General features: G+C 43.2%; 1 protein-coding gene across 1 annotated transcript in view; it reads right to left on the bottom strand.

Moving 5' to 3' along the window:
* Positions 1-13,521: 13,521 nt before the first annotated feature.
* bckdhb (branched chain keto acid dehydrogenase E1 subunit beta) overlaps positions 13,522-15,069 on the bottom strand; it is a 62,588-nt gene continuing 61,040 nt past the window's right edge. Inside the window, exon 11 of the mRNA XM_080471581.1 lies at positions 13,522-13,913. The gene's annotated coding sequence lies outside the window, so the exon portion shown is untranslated. The remainder of the gene's footprint in view (positions 13,914-15,069) is intronic.

Raw genomic sequence — 15,069 nt, 5'->3', positions numbered from 1 at the left:
TCATGACCTCATGAAACTATCTTTTTTTTTTTTTTAAACAACAAAGTAGGTGCCTATAGAAGAAATGTCAACGCTTTTGTTTTAATAATGAAGGAGCCATAAAAAAAAGAAAAAAAAAGAAGTAATTTGGCTATGTTGGGATTCATTGCATTATATTCATTTAAACTTGGATTGTGACCTCAGGTTGCCTCTCAGAATGAGTGCTCGGGTTAAGGTTAGGTTTCCTCTGGCTTGTTAACAAGCAATATGGTCACAGCTGCTCGGTGGAAGAGCGCTCTCTGATCAGGAAATGTCAGCATGTTAACAGGTATTAGACCTGCTGCAAAGACCCTCGCAAACCGCCTCTTGTGCTCAATCCCTTCAGAACATCCCGTGAGTCCCGAGGGCATTTTAGGATTCTTCGATTCAATGACTTTCTTGAGGTTAACTGGATTATATGGCTTTTTGTTGTCTGCATTATCACTGCCAGAGCACCAGTGGATGCTCTGAAATGACCAGGCATAATGTAAACAGATTGTTGTAAGTCATGCTTCACGTCACAATCCAATCAACAATGAAGGATCATCGTTTCTGGTCTTAAAGGCAAACGAGCACGCCGAAGGTCTTGAAGACATTTCACCTCACATCTGTGGAGTTTAGTCAGATCGGCGGCAGAACTAAGGAAACCTTCAAAACTTTAGGAAGTTTCTGTCGACTTCACGGACAACAAAGGAGAATTTTACGATTCCAGTTATGTCCCTTGTAAAAAAAAAAAAAATGCTGCTATAGTTTGTTGGTCTTTCTGGAACCACCAGAAACAGTGTAAAAGCACATTTGGATGCCTCCCTGCCACACACATTATAAAGTCAGGTCTGGAGTGACATGGCAGCCTGCCACCATGCAACAAATGGGTGAATGTGACTGGTCATAGGATGTATATTGTGCTGCTTTTAATCATTTTTCATTTTCCGATTTGTCAATTAATACATTTTCAGTATCAATATAAAACCCCAGTGTAAAAATATAAATGAGCATCAAGTGAGGAGCTGTGAAATGTTTGCCTTCTTTAGTGGAAATCCCTGTGCTCCGTAAAGAATTGTGTTGTCATGCAGCCACCTACACATTTTCTCAGTATTCTGACGCCCTTTTTATTTCAAGGGGAAATCTCTCACTTGAGGTATCATTTACAATGCCACACACCTTTCAAGGAAATTAAAATTGATGTGAATTAATTATCCAAATTACAGTGCGCTGGAAGTGGAGTCCCCCCACTGCTTTCTCATTTGGGAACCGCAGACAGGTGAGTGTATAGAGGCTTTGATTCAAGTTTCACTTTTAAAGGAGTCTCGGTGATCGAGCCAAGGGAAATAAAAGTCTGCTGGCCTCGCCCACATTTCCTGTTTGAGCCTGCCTCCGCCTAGCCTAGGACGCCAACCCAAAACAGCCATCAGTATTAAGATACAGCTTCCTCTTATCTGCACTGCCACAGCGACACTTAAACAGCTTGTTCTACTATTGTGTCCTAAACCACCCATGTCACCCCTGATTAGTTGGGGGGAAAAAACACTTGTCATAATTACAAGTAGCAGCCATATTCATCGTTTAAGCCATTCATTATTATTCAAGCGGGGAAAGTGCCAAAAACATTTCCTCAAACCTTCACAGATACGGTACCATAGCCATTCATACCTGTGAAGACCTGCAGCACAACAATCAACCCGCTATCAAAACACTATATTTCAGCTTCTGCAGGGTGTTGTGTTGTAATAAACTATTCCAATTTGAACTGGACTGTCACAGTGAGAGAAATCTGCACTCATTCGGTGCTGTGAAGACCTTTTCTGCACCGGACGGCCATTGTTTCCTCCATTGTTCGCCCTAGTGACTTAAATAAAGAGAGTCTCCAAAGCCACACGGCTCTAAATATGTATTTCTGCTGTGCTAATTAGAGACTGTCTGTCAAGCGGGCACAGAGCCCAGGATGAGGGATGGCTAAATATACCAAAACAAAAACAAAGCTTCCAAACGGAAAATTATAAACATTTAGACAGAAAGTCACGGACAAAACCGAAAATAAAATTGGTAAGGTGACTTTTTGTGTGTGTTTGTTTTACCGAAAGGAGAAGCGCGGCACTGACAGGAGTCTGCGGTTTGGTCGCACGCTTTGATAATCTGACTGTGGCGGCGGGAGCTATCGGGGACTTTAAAAGGCAGGAAAGGTCACACTGTCGCTCGGGCAGTTGAAAGAAATTACACACAAGACACAGTCATTCATCCTGTTTCACAATGGCTCAATTTAGATTTTGGCCACTCCGCAACAGTGTGACCTCGCTGCAGCGCACACATTAACCTTTCTTTATCACTTGATTAAAGGGATGAAGAGCATTCGTACTGAAAACCGGTTTAACCTTGCACCATAATGTTAATCACACGTACAATTGTGTTACTTGGGCACAACAGTACCACGTGGATCCAGTACCTCTGCTGTGGTGCACAAGATTGTGAACTGTACATTTTGCAGTGTGACCAAAATCAGTCTGTCAATCTGATGAATTTAGATTCAACATAAAGTCTCTTGTGAAGGGAAAGCCGGTTTCTTTCAGCTGCTAGTATTTTCATTTTCTTAAAAGCTAGTTTTGTTTTATTTTGCTCACTGCTGCTTCAAAACAAGGAGCTGAAGGACTCTAAGGCCCAGAAAAGTTTAGCATTTACACGGTAACATTTTAAAAAACTATTTCTGTTTACACGGAAATGGCAGAGACGCTGAAAATGATGTAGTTTTCATTTAGGGCCACTAGTGGGGGCTGCTGGTTATTTTTGTATTTACTGTTGAGCTGTGAGAGGCTCTGAGCACCGTCGTCATGTAAACTGACCCCCGACGAATTTCTGCCTTTTTCACTTCACACACTGCAAGCCTCGGGGGTGCGCGTCTATTGGGAACATGTGAGCGCAAGTTAATACATTTAGTAAAATATGGTAATCGTGTGTGACTGTTGACTCGGAGGTATTTCTGCAACACAACGAGGAGGACAGATTGCTGTGGCAGTCTTGAAGGACGGTGTCGCCGCCGCCGACCCGACCCCCCGTCCGGCGACCCACCTGAGGTCTGACACCGTGGAGCGGTGTTAAGAATGAAAAAAAAAAACCCACAACAAAACACCCAACATGTAAAGGTTTTTATTCGATGAATGTTCAATATTGGACAGATCTACCAGATTTAGAGGAATATCAAAGTTCATGGCAATAGACTAATTCACAATGTGTGAAAAAGGTTGTGTTGTTGGTGCCATTCGACTCAAGCCTTGAGCAGAGATGCTGTGGGGTTCTTTTTGTGAGACATTTCCTCAGCTGGTACCCAAAGACTTTTATTTGTGGACCATCTTGTAGGATGTTTTCCCGTGTTTTGCCCCGTCTTAAAGTCTTCCCATCTTTATCCGATTCTCTCCTGTGGCTCTTTTCGTCCCCCAGCTTCGACTTTGTGACTAATCATCTCTAGTGTTTAGAAAGTATTGCTCAGCAGCACACTCAGCTCCATGATATCACATTTCCTTTTGGTAATTTTGGGGGCTCAGTGGTCAGTTCAGTCTCTCCATGACAAACACAATCAATATTGCATGCAAAATCCTCATTCCAATACTCAGCTGATCTGTACAAGGCGCCTCACTGGGCAGAATTATAATTTCATCGCGTGTTAAAAGTGAACAAAATTTCAAAGATCTCTTTCAATGAGCTCTAAAATGAAATGTTTCTCAGGTTTTATGTCATCACAACTCACATAAGCTCCGGAGTGGAAAGAATTTTGTGAAATTCCTCTGTACCAGATGAATCCTCAGGAACTAGCACTAGATTGAAAATTCATGTGACATGCAAGGAGGGAAAGTTGGCGGGGCATGAAAAAAAAAAAGTATTTTTAGGTGTTGCATACCAAAGTCTGCCAAGATTGAAAACCTTTGCACAGTGAAACTGTAACTCCAAATTAACACTGTTGAACTCCACATGCTTTGGATCGCTGCAATACTTCCCTCACTGCTGGAGTGACTTCTCACCCAGACAGTGACGATGTGTCTCAGCTACACCCAAAAATTCAGCAATGTCTTTTAACTTCTTGGACGGTGAAGTTAGTGAGGAGGTCTGCAGTGTTTTTCAAAGGGGAACTTGTTCCTAGTTTCCCCTCTCCGTAGGGTGATAATCTCATTTACTCCTCTGGTGTGACCGGAGCGGTTCTCGTGGGTCGGTCAATTGGCACCATTACAGCAGCCAACCCCCCCCCCCCACAATCCGCTTCCCACTCAAATAGAAGTAATCTGACTCAGCCCTAAAAGAAGATGAAATGTTTTACTGCTCACACGTTTCCCCTTCGCTGACCTCGAATGACTCCGCTCTTCCCTCCCTGCAAAATAAGCGTTCCTTGAGATCCTTCAGCACCGCTGCTCGACGGCACATCTGACACATCTGAGAGGCGCGAGTGGATTACGCTCTCTGTGTCTACAAGTTTGGGTTGTTTTTGTTTTTTTTTTCTTTTTGTTTTTAGAAGTAAGAACACTTCAACGTCTGAAGACTGGAAGCCATGCCACAAGTCCCGACTGGCATGCGCCAGCTGTGGAAATATTCGACCTGCAGAACTATGAAAGCACGGCAGCGTATTAATGAGCTTCAAGTGAGGAGCTAACCAAGAGTCATGTTGATATCAAGCTGTGTTAATGATTTAGTAAAACTGCCATTCTGAGCTACTGATTCTCTAATGTTATTGCAAGCTGTTACTATAATGAATTCTCCCATAACTATTGTCTCATTAAAAAAAAAAGAATACTACCTTTGGAAAGGATTGCTGCTGCTTGGAGCTGCTCCGGCTGCACATGCATTACAGCACATAATGGTAATACAATATTAATGGTTTTAGTGCCGAAATAAAGCGAATTTCTTCACTCTGCCTTTGACCCTTTTGGCAGATTAAGTCTGAACTGATCGCAAACACAATGTGAAATCAGTCCGCGTTCCACAGGAAGCTACTTATCCTCTACATTACAAAAAGGTGCTGCAAAATTTAAAACATGGCTCAGGGATGAGTAATGCAAGTGCTTTACACTTGTTCTTCGTTGTTGCAGCATCAAGTGCAGATGGACATCAAAGCGTTGGAGGCAGATGGCGCGTCATGGACACATTCGATCGAGCAAATCAGCACTTTTTTTTTTAAAAAAGAAAGTGAAATTGTTTTTCTTAATTTATTTTTCTTTACCTATTTTAGGCTCATCTGACGACCATCTGCTGAGCAGACTGTCACTGGAAATGACTAAAACTGCAACTGCACATGCAAAAAAAAAAAAAGAAGAAGAAGATGAAACACTTAAAACTTCCAATTGAAACTCAGTGACCTCTATCTCAAAACCTCTAATTAAGCTTTAACCTGATTCTATTTTGCAGAAGATCCACTCGTTTCAACATGTCGGACCGTCACTCCAAATGGACCAGATATCTGCCATTAAAAACAGAAACAGTTCCCAGGAGAAATGGAAAAATTTAGACGGGCCCCATTTATATGAAAATGTTTAAGTAAAGCGCATCGTTTTTGCATTTTCATTCGAGAAAGGTTTCATGTTGAAATAGTAACATTTTGAAAACAATGCAGAAATGCTGAAAACGATGTAGTTACCATGCCAGGCCTATTGTTTGTTTTTGCGATGAAACCACACCCAGAGAACAAAACGCTGTAAACATTACCACTGGCCAGTACTCAGACATTCATATGATCAGATAATGAAGTTGGATTGCTATTACGGTGACTCGAAGCTATAAAACTACCAAGTCCCAGGAGAACATGGACTGGGACTCATGAGGCCGTAAATTGTTGATCTACTCAAGCTTGTGCCGAAACAATGTCTTTGCGGCCGCGAGTTTCATTTTATAGACATTTTAACCAAAATATGTCAACAGAATCCATGCTTCAACCCGTTATGACACATATTCTGTGAAATACTTACCACATGATGTATTCTGTGGGAAATTGTATGTATGAGACATAAAAAAAAAAACAGTTGTAATATGCAGCAAGTATAGAGTGCCTCTAAACCCTGTTTAGTTCTGATGTTCTGTGTTTTGTCGGTGCTGCTTGTTTGTTTGAGACCTGCTTTTCAAACAGATCTGGTAAACCTGTTTGGTCGGGATGCCAATGTTCCCATACAGTTCAACAAATTGTCGATGTTGTCATAGCAATCGCACTGGAGTTTGTTTACCGGGGACCAAACGAGTGAAAAATTCATCCTGAGTATAAACACTGCTTCTTGTGTGAGAAGGAAGCCTTCACATGTCATAAAGGTGACCCTTCCAGGGCCACATGGGAAACTGGAAGATCAATTGAAGCCAAAAATAAACACAATAGTGCTTCAAAATGGACCGCCAACAAATTTCAGGCTTGATCTGTGCATCTGTTAAGATTATCATGAGATCAGTTCAGAAAAATAGAAATATGATATCAGAGTTACACTTGGTGGCGCAGAACCAGACCACAAAGGGCCATAGAAGAGCTAAGCTCTGGGGAAACACTCGGTGGGGTTGAGGTAGTTCCCTCTGGAGAAAATAAACCAGCTCAGTCAGAAAATGCATGACTCACAATCTGTGTTTAAGCCTGAAAGTGTTTCAAATGGTCCAGACTGCTTTTTAAGCACGATGAAGACCGCTGACCCCATTAGTCATCTCATCCCAGAAATCGTGACAGTTGACAGACTGGAGCAACCTACTTGAGGAAAGTGTTATTCATTCTTCATATGACTTGTTCTCAAATGTATTTTCCTCTCTTTTTCTAATGACCATACTAAAAAAGGATGGATCGAATGAATTCTTTTCAGGACACAGGAAATTAAAATAAGGCCGAAGCTGACTTGACAAAGCTCAAAGCAGAGAGTGAGCAGTGAGGGACCCTGCAGAGTTTCCTTTGTAGGTACAGTACAAAAGAAACTTCTCCATTGTGGCTTTAATTATCTGTACCGAAGACAGCCAGTCCAAATAAAGAACGGAATCTGTTTCCACTGCCACCGAAGCTACGATGACATAATCTCACCAATAACTATGATGTTCTCGTCACCAAAGGCCCTTTGGGTCTGCAAGAGTCAACTTCAGGCTTTAGCTTTACAAACATTGTGTTCTCTTAACAGCCAGACTCGGGCAGATGGTACGCATTTGTGTCGTATCGGCTTTCGGAGACAATGATGCGCTGTTCTCGCCAGGCCGGAGGAACAGAGACGCTGCCCTTATTGAATGGCGAGGTTCTCTGAAATCCCAGTTTTGCCGTGGCGTGTGGAGCCTGACATGCAACGCTCCTCCAATTAGACCTGGAAATGATTTTGTTGCCACACAAATTAGCACCACTTACGTCAGACGGGACTGAACGACCCTCTGTGTCGAACAGGATGTCATTGGTTCATAAAGCAGCCGAGCCGACGGCCAGGCGAAATTACCTCTGTTGGAGTGTTTTGTCTCCCTCCACCTCCGCCCTCTTACTATGGCAACTGGCCGTCAGACCCAACAGGCAGAATTAAAACCAATCCTCGGCCTCGCTTCAAAATGAATACTGATGATAAAGGAAGAGAAACTCCCTATATCCACCTCGTTTCTGCTGGATGGGAAGGTCTGATTATCAGAAGGGCAGATGTACACGTGTTTCGTGTTTCAGCTCTGCCGTGTTTGGTTTTAAAGAGGCAGCAGACCACAGCTCGGAAACCCAAACAGGATATTTTCCATCCTATAGCATTAGTGGGCTAATGTACAGTACACGCTCTGTGTGTGTGTGTGTGTGTACACATGAAACACACACGGCTTCCAGGTAAATGTTTGATGGGGTAATGAAGCTTTGGATGAACAGAAGAAAAACAGCTGGTGTTCTCCACCGGTTTGACTCCAGTGGGCAAACAGCAGAGTCTGGGACTTTGTGTACAATAAATACGAAGCGACCGGGCTCATATGTGACCGTTCTTTACGGGTGTGATTGATTCCTGAACACAAGATGCTACAGTTCTCTCCCTGAGAGGAAGATCTGTGATGGCTGAAAGAATTCTCTGAAATGTCGTAGGGGAGAATTGACTACAGTGTAAGGAACGTTTTTTTTCCCAGGAAGTAATCAAATCTTCAATCTGTTCTGCGTTAACGTGTCCGAACTGAAATCAAGAGTCAGTTGGGATTGAGCTGCAACCAGGAAGACACAATCCCAGACACTGTAGCAACAAGTCTCCCTTCTAGAGGATATTTCACTTTTACTGTGGGGGGTTTATTTGTGACCGCTGTGAGATATGCTACCGTGTCCAACACACACATGGTGGTTGCTTTACTTTATTGCCAGGAAGGTCAGTTTGTGACCGGGATTCGAATAGCACTGCCAACCAATTACCAACTGTTAGTCCCTGGGCAGGGAGCTTCACACTGAAATGGTTCCCAGATGCTTCACAGCGGCTGCTCTCTGCTTCTTTATGGATTAAATGCAGAGGACAAATGTCACTGTACTACTGTGCACATCCTTTTTTTTTTTTTTTTTTTTCTTACTAAACAGTTACAGTGAGAAAAACCCTTCAAGCTGACCAGGATCTATCTTCACAGCACATGTAATTTGACACCAGCCTCATGGGCTTTTGCGCGCTTTCTCTATTTGGAATGTGCTGAAATGAGAGTATCAAGGAATCTGCTTATAATGAAAGGTGACATTGTTAAAACGTGACTCTCAGAATTACCACGTAGTTTGTGTAGTGGGAGGCACCGGGGATCCGCTTCGACTTTCTCCGCTCCGAGGTTGTCAGGACTGGATTTGCACGTGAGAGAAAAGTGAGTATAATTCATTTATATAGCCGCTTTCACAGATAAGGATCACAAAGAAAACTGCTTTAAAAAAAAAAAAAAAAAAGCAAATGAGGGTAACGAGGATCGTTTGACATTTCACCCCGTTTCCACAGAGACAGAGCAATCTCAAAATGTTCCACTCCTGGAGTTTGTTCTCAAAAACTTGAGTTTTCAGTGGCTCCGAGCAGATCTGTAAAGCTGCTCATCGCGTCCACCGGGGTTCAGCTTCACTGCCAGATTTTGGCAAATCTTAAACCAGAGGAGGTTTCCACAGCCTTCCAACGGGTTGGAAATCCCAACTGTGAACAATCCTGAGTGATTAGAGAGAATTCTGAAACCTGACAACAAAATATCTGCTGTAAACACAACAACATCGCTTCAGAGACGACAACACTGGCTCATCAGTACATTTTTGGATGTTTTTGCTTCAAAGAAAGGATTGTGAAGGGAGACTGCTGCTTGTGAAATATCTCTTCACCCTGTTATTTGGCAGATCTTTGACTCTAACTTTTGCAGAATTGATCATTTCTCCAAACTGTCACCTGCCACGATGCAAAGTCGCTTTAAAATGACGTCAGCTGCGCAAAAACGTTCAGGTCGGGATTGAGATTAATGTGGGGAAAATGGTGAAAATGGCTTGCATTGTATTCTCTTTCAATTATTGGAATTTGCTTCATTCATTTTTATCCCAACGTCACGATTACATGGAGAGACTGGAGCAGACGGAGGAGAATAATAGAGAAATGGACACTACGTTTTAAACGGCTGTAGGATTCATTTCCATGCTGGATTTACAGACTGTTGATGGTCGGCGAGTTTGAGCGAGGCCTCGTGGTCTGACTGACAGAAGCAATACTGCTGGTGTGTTCAACGCAAATGTACTCGCACAGATATGAGCTGAGCGTGACACCGTGTCCGACTCGCTTGCTGTTTTTTTTTTTTTTTTTTTAATGAAACCAGGTGTTTTTCTTATCAGGAAAAGAAAGAAAAAAAAAAAAGCTTTCCTCATTCAATTTACACCAGAGTAAGAGAAGCCCGAACAAGCCCTGATGACGCGGAAAGGAAATGAACCAATTCTGTATCCAACAGGCATTTTCTTCCCCACCATTTCCCACTTCAACCTATCACACCGGCCCGCCGGGACAAACCAGCCAGCGGATGTCTAGTGAACTCACAGCAATGTTGTGAACTGTAACGGCGCTCCAGAAGATGCCTCGGCCTCCATTAAAATGCGCGGCGGGCCACAGGACAGGGCCGAGCGCTCCTATAATCTCCAGTAATCTCTCTTTGTATGGTTTGATGTGCACCAGAGCTTCACCCCCCGTGGCTTCATGTTGTGACCTGCCACCCCTGCGTTCTGCGCGTTTCATGTAAATATAGTGTGTAATGACACACTGTCAGCACACAGATGCTATTATGGCCTTTCTACCAAGCAGAGGTCATCGTTGCCACCCCGCCCAAAGGAGGGGCCGCCTCACCGCCGTGGTTAAAGGCCCTGCTTTCACCCAGACCAAAATGACATATGTGATTTTTATCTGTACATTTTGACCAGGGTTTTGTGGCCCGGGCTGCTGAGATTCCGAATCTGAATCTTTACATGAATTCTGCAGATACTTGGAAGATTATAGAGATTTCACTGCTTTTCCTCCCGTCTTATGTCATAACCTGCTTCTTCGCTCTATTTTCCCCGAAGGTCACATGAAACCAAAAGTTTCAAAGCGTCGGCACGGTGTGGTCGGTGTCACGTCGGGCAAGGCAAGTCCATCAATTCTCAGTGATTATGAGAAACAGAGAGAGCGAGAGAGAGAGAGGGAGAGAGAGAGAGAGAGGGAGAGAGAGCATTTGGTGCAGAGGCAAGTATCCATTACATTCCAGCTATGAGCCAGTCCAAAAGCATTTACAAATGTCAGCCTTTGAAAGTTCACATGGTGATAGTCTGTGTGTGCAGCGCAGATAGGCTCTGATTCTTTTACCCCGAAATTCAACTGCTCAGACCTTTTCCAATGCATCCACTTTCACAAGCCAGGATCTGAAATACGGACTGCCAACTGGCTTTATTTAGCAGCAGAGTGTATTTCTTGGAAACCGACGAAAACACTGGTGAGGCAGTTTTTTATCGCACGGCGCGCAAAAAAAGCCTTTGCCATCACTTTCACAAATTGTTTACAAAGTGACATATTGGAAGCAGAAACCTCACATCTTGATCTTTCAACTCAACAAGTATGTCCAAATAACACAAAGAAAATGCCAAACTGGGTAATGTTCAGCAGGTTGTTTTTTTTTTTTTCTCCCCCCAGATTGCTGTTTTAGATTTCAGCCACGGGACTCTGTGCAGATTTGAATGGAAGCCGACCTTTGCGCCGTATTTCCATCCCTTCCTTTACAAGATCTCCGGCAGTACCGTGGGGAAAACATCACAGTGTTAATTTATTAGTTCCACTTTGAAGTCGTTCTCACCTTTCTCCTAAACTCCACTTCATGGGTCGGGCCGTGCAAATTAAAAGCAAAGACCTTTGAGGCGCGGGGGCCATCTGGACGGTCTTACGCCTCGGCTGCAGTTTCATTAGCGGGTCGATTATTCTTCCCCCACACAGGCTTTAATCTGCGGGACGAGCGCACCGACATACGCCAGCAAGGCTGTACAAAGGGGAGGCGAGTGTCACGGCGGCAGCACGGCGCGCGTGTCTGTGGACTGTAAACCGAGCACAACAACACGTGAATAAATACTTTTATCTGCCCCACGTTCTGAGGCGAGACGGATGAGACGACAGCAGGGCGGCGTGGGCTGAAGCACCCTGTCCTCACGATAACACAAAGGATGAAGTCGACGGAGGAGTCGGCGAGGGCGTGAAGGCTGCGGGTGTAAGAGTTTATAAAATGCATTAAGAAAATAAAGATTCCCTTTTTTTTTTTTTGTTTTCCCGGGATCCAGGACACAGACGAGTGGTAATGTGATCCAGAGACGCAGCTGCTCCGTAGACAGTTTGATCTGGGATACAAGGACAGCACCTGCTTCTCATGGAACACAACAAAACCAGGAGATTCGAGCAGGAACACATTTGGACAGACTTGACATTTGATGACAATCCGACACCGTTTAACAGCGTTAAAGCGGCACTTTTTCTGACATGTCTGTATTAACAGGGGAACATAAAATGTTCCCGTTAAAACCTGCAGTCGCGTTTCGGATGGTTTAGTACCTGTTAACACATTGTTTTAGTTTTTATCTTTGGTTTGAAGCTGCAGTGCGTTGAATTTTCTGAATTCAGACTCCAAGAAACAGCAGAGAAACTTTAACATAAGGCGTTTCCATAATTGATTCTCTTTCACATCCTTTTTCTGAATACAAGTACACATATGTTTGAAAAAAAAAAAGATCTCAGCTTCTCAGGATTCACAGAATTTGAGAAATAGGTTGTAAAATATCTCCCATCAGCAGGGGTTCATGATTTGGCATTGCGGGATCTATTAAGACCAGCGACTGTTGTGAGTTTGCAAGCCCATCGCAAACTTCTGAAACCCATTTTGAAACCTTTAAATTCATTCCCTGCAAATTACAAACCATCCAAGATCTTCATCCAGCAGCTTCTGTCCTGAGCTTCAATCTCCTTCAGGTCTGATGAGGAACTGCTGGCTTTGGAGTGAGTATTGATATGTTCAAGATTTCTCAATCGCTTCACATGTGTGTTGCACTTTTGTCCATGCAGCATTTGCAACTGCAGCTACAAATTTAAATGGCTGCCAATTCATATTTTCTCTCATTTTTCGTGTCTCCAACACGGTATTCATGAGGTCCTGGCTCTTAAAGTGAACTTTCCAGTTAATCTCAGTGAATTATACTCTCTTGAAATAAATGTGAAAGCAGCGTTCTCGTCTTTCTGTATGCACAGTGAAATTCAAATCGTCAAACTCCAGTAGCAGGGGAAAATGAATCGTGAGAAAGGAACATTTTAGTTAGCCAGTCATTTTCTTTTCACGTTCATGCAAAGTAAGAACACTCTTAATAAAGCTATTAAAAAATAAATAAATAAAAGAATTCCTGACGAGTCCGAACGTTGGAACAACTCCAGCAGTTTCTGCTGCATTCAGGTGACAGGTCGCCCGTGATTCAAGGCGTCTGAGCAGCACATGCAGGAAAATGAAGCAGAGAGGTCCTGACAGATTCCAGGAGCCTCGATCAGCCAACAAAAAAAAAAAAAAAAAAGAATAAAACGGGTCAGGGGGAAAGAAGGGACAAGACTTTTAAAGTCGCCATATAATGAGAGAAACATTTGTCCAGTTTTTATCACGTCTCTACAGGCTTTTTGGTTTGTGTGTTGATTTAGGTCAAAATGTCCAAATGATATATTTTTTTCAACACTTTTAACATTAATCACTTTAAAGCGATGGGGTGGTTTAAAATTCTGAATCAATTAGAAACTCAGATATTTTAACGCGTCTCCTCTGCAGCAGCAGCAGCTCAAACTCACAAATTCACTGTAATTAGATACTGAAAATATAAATCCGATCTGGAAAATGTCCCTGCTATTTAAAGGTTTTACTGCAGTTTAATGTAGAGAAATCACATAAAGCTCTCGGTTATGGTTTTAAGGAATGGAAGCACAAGTAAAAGTTTTAAACTGCAAACACACATGGACACCTTTTTCACATTATTTATGTCCGTTATTTGTTTTCACACATTTTCACGAGTTCATTCTTTGCCAAGTAAAGTCCAAACCAAAGTGTTTTTACCAATTCCAATGAGTTTATTTTCCTTACAAACCACGGTTCCATCATATTAGTACAAGAAGAATACAATTCATGTCAAACTAAATAAAGGTTGGAGTTAAAGACAATCAAAAGTAACAGCACTAAAAAGGCAGACGGTCACACATTTTCCATAATATCCAGCATCTATTCCAGATTAGATGAATTCATGTGCATTGTGCGGACAGTACTGGAGAAGTTTCACCATACAGTATGGTCGAAGTCTTTCAGGACGAGGAGCCCATCTGGATGCCTCACTCTGATTGGATAGTTGACAAAGTGTCTTTTCCTGGCCGCTCTCTGCCGACTGGATGAATGGAGAGGAAAGGAAGGGAGAGAGCGTCGAGTTCACGGCAACCAGAAACTGGCTGTGGAAAAAAAGGAAGAGAGTTCAGAAGTGAATAAATTGGGCCTGCAGATAAGGACGAGAAGTGGAGCTGGACGGGGACGGGGACGCTGAACGGTGCGGATGAGAGGTGATGTGTTGGTTCCAGTTGAGGATCAAATAAATGATCGCTTCCCCTACAGGCCAACATTCAAATCACCAGAACTCAAGATGACACTGACAATTAAAACGTGTTATGCAAGAGTTTGGCAGCCTGGAGACCTGACGGCATTGTTCGACGTTTCTGTAAACAACGAGGCGACGGAGGAAGATGCGGAGTGGGATGTTCCACAAACCTCACGGGCATGTCCGTGACACGTACGCTCCATTACCGGCTTGGCAGTACAGTCCTTCCTGGGTGGTCTGATTACAAGTCGGCAGGCCTGAGTGCAGGTGTGAACGCAGCGCTAACAGGTGCTGCAGAGTCCTCGGCGTCCTCAGCGGGCAGGACGCTTTCATGTCCACCGTGCGGAAATCCTGACACTTCTCTGACTGCTCTGCGGCACGTGTGGCGGGAACGAAGGCAGACCTAGTCATTGAATGAGATTCTTTTTTTTTTTTTTTTTGCCCCAAAACAAGCAAACTATGCGTTGCATTACTCACAGGAGACAGGGGACACATCTAGTCCACAAGGAATAATGACAATTTACCAGATTAGAATCAACTGCAACAGTCAATGGGCTCAATTCATGACTATTTGATTCACTTGCCTCTTTATATTAACTTCTGAGCTAAAGTTCAAACACGTAGGCAAATGACCTGTTACAATTTGGATCCTGACACCTTCAGTATTATTAATTTAAACAATCTGCAATAACTTCACAGCCACTAAAGCAAAGTATGCACTAAAGAAAGTGAGCCGTTGACAACCTCCGCCGCAGCTCTTCCAGGAGGCTTCGGTTTTGTTTATAACCTCATCAACATATAATTCTTATAATTGCTTCAATCCGGAGTGTGAAGCTACAAAACCTGATCAAAGCGCCAGTCATTTTTTTTTTTTTTTTTTGAGACATTTGGGGAAAATCCTGCTAATGAGCTCGACACAAATTGGCTGCAAAATCTGTCGATTCTTTAAGTGTACGTCTGGTCAGTGTTGAAAGTAAACGTGATCGACTGATGAGCATTGAAGCTTCTCTGGT

Source organism: Lipophrys pholis (assembly GCF_963383615.2).
Source record: "Lipophrys pholis genome assembly, chromosome: 9".
NCBI classification, from domain to species: domain Eukaryota; kingdom Metazoa; phylum Chordata; class Actinopteri; order Blenniiformes; family Blenniidae; genus Lipophrys; species Lipophrys pholis.
Note: the sequence above shows the minus strand (reverse complement) of the source record. Positions and strands in the feature narration are given on the sequence as shown.